Source organism: Pteropus alecto, unplaced genomic scaffold (assembly GCF_000325575.1).
Source record: "Pteropus alecto unplaced genomic scaffold, ASM32557v1 scaffold78, whole genome shotgun sequence".
In the NCBI taxonomy this organism is placed as follows: Eukaryota; Metazoa; Chordata; class Mammalia; order Chiroptera; family Pteropodidae; genus Pteropus; species Pteropus alecto.
Window position 1 is genome coordinate 6,267,024 of NW_006443124.1, and position 6,309 is coordinate 6,273,332.

The following is a 6,309-nucleotide window of genomic DNA, read 5'->3' on the forward strand; positions in this document are numbered from 1 at the left end:
GCTTTGTTTTAATGTTGTATTGGATGGTTATAAGAATTGCTCACACATTTGTATATTTTTTCATTTCCATTTTTTAAGCATATCTTTTTCTATCTTATTCCTTTCAGTCTGTGTATGTCTTTTGACCTGAAGTGAGTCTCCTGCTGGCACTTATGTGAGAGTCTTGTTTTCATATCTATTTGGCCATTGTATCTTTTGTTTGGAGCTTGTAATCTTTTTTCATTTGAATAAATAGTTTATTGATATGTAGTTAGTGATATTTTATTATTCTTATTTTTTGACGTTTTTTCTTCCTAGAGAACTCTCTCTAACATTTCTTGAAACCCAGGTTTAGTATTGATAAACATTTTTATTTACTGTGTGCTTGTTTTTGTGTGTGTGTGTGTGTGTGTGTGTGTGTGTGTGTGTCTGGAAGGAAATCCTAGGGATACTCTTGTGAGAGCTATCATTGTGGTGAATTTTAGGCAGCCACATTTGTTTACATGACTAGCTTCTAGTTGGGAACTATATTGAATGGATCCAATGACACTCCTCCCCTTCTCCAGTATCAGATGAACTTCTCAGGAGCCCATTGTGGTTCCCTTCACACTTAGGTGGTATAAGGCTCATTATAGGCTGGATGTTTTGTTTCTTTTGGGGGCTTCAGGTTCCTGTGGAGGAGTTGTACATGGCTTTTATTTATTTATTTTTGTGAACCTATCTGTTTTTATTCAAGTTGGTAATTGTCTATATCTTGATTAATTGATTTCTTAACTCCATTAATCCCTAGGTGGCAGGCTAGTATAGATGCCTAATGAACCTACCTATTTCAGGATTACACATTCTGCAAATCCTTTGTGCTTCACAAAGGCCACACGCTAGGGCATAGACAAGGTGAAGCCACCAGAGAAAGAATCTTTCTCTGTGGGCAAGACAGTGAGCCTACACTACTTCATAAGGCAGGATCGCAAATGATTAAGCCTAACCAATTATCCCCTGAGGTATGCCCCCCTTCTCCACTGCTCAGCATCTTTTCCAGAAGCATTTCAGAAAATATCAGTTTTTTCCTGTTATTAAGAGAACAAAAATAAATAATATTGTCCTACTTAGAAATATTGAGGGCTTACGAGAGGGCACATACCCTGGTATGTCCCCAGTGTCCCGTGGACAAGTCTGGGTTTGGACTGGGTCTCCAGATGACACAGGCTCTGCTTCAGGGCTTTCACCTTAGTGCTTCCTCAGCCCCCATCTAACCTGTCGACCTAATCCTTATTTCTCATTCTGTAACTCTGCCTTTTCCAGTTTTTCTCCGCCCCCACCCCCACCCCCAGCCCTTGTTCCCATTCACTCCAGCAAGATTTTTGTGCATTTTCTGTGCACATACCCCTAGTGCCAGCGGCGCCTGCTTTGTGGCTGCGTGACCTGTACAGCTGTGTAGAAGGGACCCCGCGCTGAGAATGACCTGTGCTTGATTTAATGCTCTGCCCTTGACATCTTGAAATTCCTTATAGTTTTTGAACAAGGGCCCCACATTTCCACTTTTTACTGGGCCTGAAAATTATGTAGCCAGCCCTGAGTGCCAGGGATAAGAAGGGCAGCTCCTGGATCTGAATGTTCCTGGGCAACATTCTCATGGGCCCCCGATTAGCTTTACCCGCCACTCCCAGATACCCCCCACTCCCAGATACTTGCTCAGCTTTGGTTAGCTAAAGCATGACTTCTGACCCTTGGCAGATTGCCCACATTGGTCACCCTGACCCAAACGTTTGGTTTCTGCAAATGCAGCCACTTCCATTTCTGCAGTCACTCCCCTCATCCTCCTGCCCCCAAGATTCACAAAGCAGCAGCTGCTGCTGTCCTTCTGCTCACAGGCAGCTGGTTCGCCTGCTGATTGTGAGTGTCCCGATGATCCACTGCTGATGGTGTTTATGCAGTGCAGCCGGCTTAGCCCTGAACAAGGTCTATTCTCATTTATCTCATCAGAGACGAGCTATATCCTTAATATCCTTCTGTTGACTTTGAACACACCGGCACCACTGATGTCACTAAGAGGCATGCCAGGCCCCTGCCCTTTTAACTCAAATCTACAACTGTCAGGATACCCCATCTTCCAGGAGCAAGACTCCCCACCCTCAGGCATGGGCCTCAGCTCTGGTCTTGAGTCTATAGGCGGGGAGGCGGATAATGCCAGTTTATATGTGCCCGAGGCATCTGGGCTGAATAAAGCTGCGTTCTTAAAGGGTATGGTCTGACCTCCTTGTGTAGCAAACCCACTGTGATCATACTCTTTCAGTCACAATTCATTGGCTAGCATTTTGGCATTACTACCTATTCTATCTTTAACACAAGATAGTTTTAGCTGAGGTGAGACTTGCCCAAGGCCATCAGCTATTCACAAATTCTCACCAACCGTTTCCCAGGTTCTGGCACCTCACTGAACTACTTTGGCCATTTCCTCCCCAAAAGCATACAGCAGTGGGCATTCAGAGCCCAAGACAGAGCTGCCTTGCGGGGAGAGGTTCTGAGAGCATGTTGGCGTTTGCCCCTCCGGGGCAGATTGCTCACAAAATGCTGGGCTGTGTTGTCCCTGCCTGGATGGATTGAGCGCCATGTGGAAATACAAGCTTGGTCATTCCTACCCTACCCTCCCTCTGCTGTGTTTTCTCAGCCTCTTGAGTGAGTAGCATTAAAAGGAACTCCTGAAGTGTCTGCTGAGCCACTGAAGCCTGGGGTAGGGCCCAGGGTTAAGTGGGGGCTCTCATTTCAGTTGGTCAGGAAAAAAGGTCAGGCAGGGCCTGGGCCCAGGGCTGCTGAGGCCACTTGGCCACAGGCCCACATTTGGCCCATGGTCCTTCCCTACTCACTCAGGTCCTTCAGGATTGCTGCAGGTGAAACAGTAGATTTATTGACTTAAGAAAGTGATTTCAGCAAGTGACAAAAAGTATCAGGCTTTCTGTTTTTCTCTCTGGCTTCTATCTCCTGTGTATGAGCTCTATTCTCTCATACTCTAAGTGGGCATCCCCCGTGGGGATGCGTGGGACTTGGCCACTGCTGGCCTGGCAATAGGTGCTCCTGGCTTATAGCCACCTACCTTGTGTAGAAGAGAACTTTTCTCTGTCCTGACTCCAGTGTAGAAGACTGAAGGGCTCTGATTGCCCAGTCCTAGGTGATCCACCGAGGCCATGATGATGGGGGTGCTTGATGGGCCAGCATTGGACCACAAGCCCTCCCCTGTAGCCTGGGGAATTGGGACCCGCCCCATCAGGTCTACAAGGAGGGAGAGAGGCAGCAGTGTCTCAAAGGGAGGAAGGAAAGGGTGTCAGTGCCGGGAGGCTAGGCAGATATAGGCACACACCACATAGCCGGAGCTGACCTGACCTGGGAGTAGTGGGCTATGCTTGGCTTAGAGTGTCCCTCCAGCACATCTCCTGTCCCCAGGGTCACTGTCCTGAGGCAGGACCTACTCTTGGGCTCTCTCTGGTGTCTGTGTGCCCTGGAGGCACTTATTTTCGACTCCGCATTTTATTTTGGGTGTGGGCTGAGGAAGGAGAAGCAGGAGCAAAGTCCATTTACTGGGCAGTGTCTGGGTTCAGCATCACCCCTTTTTCATCCCAGCCAACAGACTTCCTTGGCACTACTAGACTGGCCTCCTGGTATCAAGATGACTCTACTTCTCAGCCCCATTTTTCATGACTCTCCAGAGCGGCCTTCCACCAAACAGTGTCTTTGCCTCTCTGCACATGCGTATGTTGTTCCTCGAGCACCTGCACTTTCTCCTCTCCACAGGCTGTCTTCCTCACCTCTACTCCAGCTTCTTGCACTCTCATCTCTCCCATGTAGCCCTCTTGGTTCTTCTAGCCCAGACTTCCTGTTTTCTCTCTGAACCCCACAGACCTTAGGTTCAGAGCCACCTGGTCTGGCCTAAGGTTACCTAGCCCATTCATTCGTTCATTCACTCTGAAACCTGTAATTAGAATCTGGTGGTGGGCCTCTCATATATGTAGATCCTGACTTGTGCAGTGTTGAGTGGCAGAGAGCTGGCTGAGCTTCCCTCAGGATCTATCCTGCATGTAGACTTCTCTGAGCAGTGGCTTGTCTCTCCATCTTTCCTAGGACACAGTCAGGCCCCCTCTAACCCACACTGGGGCTCCTGTGGGCAAGACGTACCAGGGAAGCCATATCTCTTATGGGCTTTCTGCATCTTTTCTTCACGCCTCATCAGTTTATTCTTTATCTGGAGGATCCCAGGAATTTGCCTACACAGTATGTGGCCCCTTTGTCCCTGAGAGCTTGTTTCTTGTTTGTGCTTTGGTTTCCTTTAGGGGTTTGAGTCTTCTCTTCTACCAGGTGAGACATGGGTGGGCAGAGTTCAAGTCTTATGCATATTGTCTCTCCCTTCCCCCAACACTATTCTTGCTGTTGGTGACAGGGCCACTGCCCTGGGAGATGCCCAGGCCCATCCTTGAGCCCAGTGCGTTCAGGCTGTCTTATTAGCCACCTGCTCTGTGCCTGGGCTCTGAGCTTGTCTCCCAGTCAGCTGGATGATTGTCTTGTCTCTAGGTCTTTTTCTTAGCAGATCGGTAGACAAGAACAAAGCTTCATGCATTGTCTTTGGAGGGCCTTGTCCCCGCTGCCCTGTAGGCCCTTGAGGGTGGGGCTCCTCCATGGCACTCCCTGAGGCTGATGTGATGTCGGGCCTTGCAGCCCCCCCTTCCCTGGGAGATGGCATTTGATGTTTGCGTGGTTGTTGTCTTTTTCTAGACCCTCCTGTTGTGGGTGAGCATTCCTCATGTACATGATGGGAGAGACAGCCCTAATTAGTTCACAATTTGATGAAGCAGCTGCCTTTCTCAAGTTGGGGGACCAGGGGCAGGGGAGAGGCTCAGCTCCTAGGCCCCCATGCATTGGTGCCCACCTGTCTGTGAAGAGGAGCTGTCAGCCTCCCTTCCCTAGAGACCACAGCCCACCTCCAGGCTGCTCCTCAGACACAAGTGGAGGTGTAGTATGATAGGCCAGCACCCACCCTGCATGTCCTTTCTGGCTGAGACGATGCCAAGGGACTCAGAGTGATGAAGGTGTCTCCCATTTTATAGCAAGAAAACTAGCTCAGCGTGCTAGGTCTGCTGTGAACCTTGAAGCTGGGGTGCCTGGTAGGAGTAGAATGGTGGGCCATCTAGGACTCACTCGGGCCCTACCAACATGCCATTTGGCCAGCTTTTATGGAGTACCTGCTATGTGCCAGTCCCTCCCAAGCAGCAGCGTACATGGTCTCTTATTACCTGCCTCCCCTTTTCTCTGGATTTCGGACCAGGAGCCAACTCCCTTTGATTGTCTATACCCTGCTTCATTCTCCAGGATGTCATGGGGGCTACCTGCCAAGGTTGAAGGGATGAGCAGGTGCTTTTGGGGTCTCTAGGGAGCTGGTAGCCATGCTAAGGTTAGGCAGCCAGAGTCTAGTGGAGACTTGGTGCCCTTTGTGGGCTGTCTGACCTCTGACCTTTCCCCTCCCCTTGCTGCTGGCTTCAGGCTTTTTAAGTGCCTGCTGCCTTTCTTCTCTGAAGCCTTGTAAGTGGCTGGTGAGGGAGCCTTGACCTTCCTCAAGAGCCAAACTACAAAGATCCCTGTGCTTGGCACTTGCTCTTTAATTGATCGCTAATTTGATCTGAGAAAGCAAGGATCCTACAAAAGGGTGTCCTGAATCTCATCACTTTTTATCCAGCCCAGAACAGGGAGAGAATTCCCAAGGGCAGCTCTGGGTTTTGAATGTTTCAGCATTGCCTGTTTGTTGGTTGGCACAATCGGGGTTGTATACATGTGTTTATTCATTCATTCCCTATTGTCCAGGGTGCTGTGACATGGCAGGCTCTGTGCTGAGCACTGAGAATACAGGGATGGTGAAAATCACAGTAGCTGCTCTCATAGAGTGGTGGGGAGGCACTGGGTTTCCTGGATCTTGTGCTTTCTTCCTGTCTTTTTACCTCAAGAGTTTACTATGTGCTGTGTGTGTGCTCCACCCAGGAGAAGAGAGAAGAAGAATGGGTCCCTGCTCCTAGGACCCACTAGTAATTTCCTGCCAGTGTGCAATATGCCTAGGATCATGGAAGGAAGAACACCGAACACTGACTTGGGTGTAGGGAGGAAGGCTTTTCATAGGAGGGACACTGAAGTAACACTTTTAGTATCAGAAGGATCTTAAAATGGTATTGGTGATTTCCTTTCTCAAATCACCCCAGCCCGTTGGCTGTTGAAGAGTGGGAGACTGGCATGGGGGCCCTTGGCCTTGTTGTCTGTGCCACAAGTCATTGTACCGAGGTGGATCCACACTAAGTA

At 49.2% G+C, this 6,309-nt stretch overlaps 1 protein-coding gene across 1 annotated transcript in view; it reads left to right on the forward strand.

The window, feature by feature from the left end:
- The window catches only part of SIL1 (SIL1 nucleotide exchange factor), a 176,025-nt gene that overhangs the window by 164,171 nt on the left and 5,545 nt on the right, over positions 1-6,309 (forward strand). The window lies entirely within an intron of this gene.